Raw genomic sequence first — 3476 nt, forward strand, 5'->3', positions numbered from 1 at the left:
AAACAATCTAACGTGGTCATAGCTGCCTTCACTACCGCTCAGGCCAGGCTTAAGTTGTTTCATATCTTAGATCGTCTAGGAGATAGGGTGCTCTATTATGACACGGATAGCATCATTTATGTCGAAAGAGGACATATTCCCGACGAATGGTCGCCTCCCTTGGGAGATTACCTCGGTGATCTTACTGATGAATTGGATGGTCGTTATATTGTGACTTTTGTGGCAGGGGGGCCAAAATCTTACGCTTATCAATTGAACGATGGTAGTACTGTGTGCAAAATCAGAGGGATCACTCTAAATTACAAAAATTCCCAAGTCCTGAATTACAATGTCTTGAATCGCATGGTGAAAAAATTGAATACCAAAGAAACTTACAAAGTAACGGTCACCGATAATCATCACATCACGAGAGATATCAAAAGACAGCGCATTTTGTCTAAACCACTCAGCAAAGACTACCGCATTGTTTACGACAAGAGAGTCATTCAAGATAACCTGTTTACCGTGCCATACGGATGGGTTCCCCACGAATAATAATATAAATCATACCTCTTAACAACAAGAAAGGCCATTTCGGCGTATGCCTCTCAAGAATGATGAACGTGTCTGATTCTCGCGCACGGGTGAACGAGGGGGAGGAGGAGGTAATAGGGGAAGTGGAGTATCCGGTAGAACTCACGGAACGTGACATTTTGACAGTTAAGCGAAATATGCCTTGGAAATCAGTTTTTCTATCTGCTTTCCTAACCCTTCTTTTTGTAGTCACCTTTAGTTTAACTTATCATTCGGAAGAAAAAATCTTAAAACTCCTCCAAAATGGTGTAATTCCAGATACTGACCTCTTTAAGCCTTTACGTTCATTCTTTTTCAACGCATCCAACATCCTGGTTTAGCTATTAAGACGCAACACTAAATAATGTCCATCTCATCAGAGTATATAATAGACTGCGATGACACTAAACCGCGTTAGTTCAGACGCGATTTCTCGAAAGAAGAGGGGAAAAAACACTGTCATCGTCATGTCGTTAAAATTCATTCATCCATTTACCTGCATAGTGGCAGGACCCACGGGGAGTGGTAAGACAGTATTTGTCCGGAAAATTCTAAACTCTCACCGCGAGATGATCGATCCGCCTCCAGAAAAGATAATATGGTGTTACGGGGTTTATCAAAAAGCTTACGAAGAGATGATGCGAGAAATGCCTTTTGTACAGTTAATAGAAGGCATACCGGGCAATCTGGACGAGCTGATAGATCCTACATTTTGTAATCTTATTATCATAGATGATTTAATGTCGGAATGCGGTAATGACGCGCGAATCACCAATTTGTTCACTCGCGGTTCTCATCATCGCAACCTCTCCGTCATATTCATAGTACAAAATCTTTTTCACCAGGCCAAAGAACTCAGAACCATCAGTTTAAACAGTCATTATCTGATTGTGTTTAAGAACCCCAGAGATAAATTGCAAATTGCTCATCTAGGTAAACAACTATACCCGGGGCGTGGCAAATACTTGCAAGAAGCGTACCAAGATGCCACTCGTTATCCTTATGGATATTTGTTGATTGATCTAAAGCCCGAAACGCAGGAAGAGTATAGATTACGTAGTAAGATATTTCCTCCCGATTTGACCGTTGTGTACGTTTGTAAAACGTAAGATCAGAGAATTACTCTCTTTTGTGCATCACGATAATACGTGGTGGTTGATTGTGACTGGCAGGTAGCCATAAAATAGACGTTTGTAGCATTTTTGCGTCACTCTTTCAATATGTCTCGTAGATTAAAGAACCACTTGCCGGAGCTGCAAGTCTTGAATAAATGTAATTCTAAACAGAGAAAGGCTCTTTTAGAATACGCCAACAAAGATCTCATTTTATGTCTATCCGAATGTTGCGCAAACTGCTTAAAAGGTAACGTTCAATTAACTAAGAGTCAGAAGAAGGCATTATCGCGGCACAAGAAAGAGCTGCGCTTCGTAGGTAACAAACGCAATGATTATAAAGCTCGAAAATCAATGTTAGTCCAGAGAGGAGGTTTTCTCACATCTCTGCTGGGACCTATTTTGTCAATGTTATTAAAATGATGTATTTTCTAATCAAAGTGATACTAATAGATTAAGTTTAAGGTGTCGAACGAGTGTATGATTGTCAGAATCGATTCTCTTTGTTAAACTTGTTGGTACTTGTCATGGCTAATAGTAGTAGTAGTATGCAAAACACCAAGAAAATGATATTGGTGCCTCACGATTTTGCTAGTTCTTTGCAAAAAGTATCTCCACAGCGTGAAACACCTACGGGTAAAGCTCTGTCTATATTGGACGAGTCTATTCGTGATGTGCTAGAAAATCACGCCTTATCGGATAGAGAAAAATTGCAAAGATACAATGACATCTTGTATAGATACTTGCAATTGCAAAAGCAAAACAGTCGGAAGAAGCCGATCGAAGTGCTCTTAGGAGAGCGACACGCAGATACCCATGATCCGACATCTACAAAAGCACAGTCCGACGAATTGTCTGACCATCAATACGCTACCTTGAAGGAGGATGTGTTAAAGATTTTACCCCCCTCGGTAAAACATCGAGGGAGTTTGTTATTAGATCATTTACTGCAAAAGAAAGACAGCACCGACTGGCTGAATGAAAATAGAGAGTTGATCGTTGGTGATTCCATTGTACCAGGCTCAAATGTAGTAGATCTAATATACGATGTCATGAGGGTACGCAATACGCACGAACCAGCGGGTTGGAAAGAATTTCTTAAAATTCTGATCAATAGCAATACGCCCGAATCACTTATTGTCAATACGGCACGACGCAACGCAATGCAAGACATGAAAATTAAAGGGTTCATACCTACGTCTGTAGACAAGAGGGTTACTAAGAAAGGGTCTAAGAGCGCAAGCTCAATGATGATGATGACTACACGTGCAAAGAAAAAAAAGAAGAGAACTCTACCTTTCAAGTGGGAAAGTCTCTGAATTATTGTGACCTAATGCATTGAGATTTGAGAGAAATGTGTTTATGATAATGAATAGTATAGTATTTTCTTGACGATAAATGTCTAAGCTAATGTTACTGAATACGTTGATACATCAAGACAATTGTTGAATGTGTATTGTGTTATATCATTTTTATATTATCTTTCTCGTCTTAACCCTACCGCGTCTCGGTAGAATAAGAGGAAACGAATGGCCATGATAGGTCACACATATTGATACCATACATGTATCGCAACGTTTTTATGCTCCTTCGCCGTGTATTGTTTGGTGTAATGTTTTGTTATAGGATAGATTACAATTGATGCCTTACATGCATCGAAACGATTTAACGAGAGTACAACGGTACCTATTGACTTTTATGACACTTGTGTACGATCGTCAAGTTTTATGTGAAGACGACTGATTTTTTTTTTTCAGCCTACCCGATGGTATTGTGAAATGACGTTGGTAATGATTATCATAATCATATTTT

The sequence above is a fragment of the Diadema antillarum genome, unplaced genomic scaffold (genome assembly GCF_040938485.1).
Source record: "Diadema antillarum isolate AM-2024a unplaced genomic scaffold, OU_Dant_1.0 scf00000033, whole genome shotgun sequence".
NCBI lineage: Eukaryota > Metazoa > Echinodermata > Echinoidea > Diadematoida > Diadematidae > Diadema > Diadema antillarum.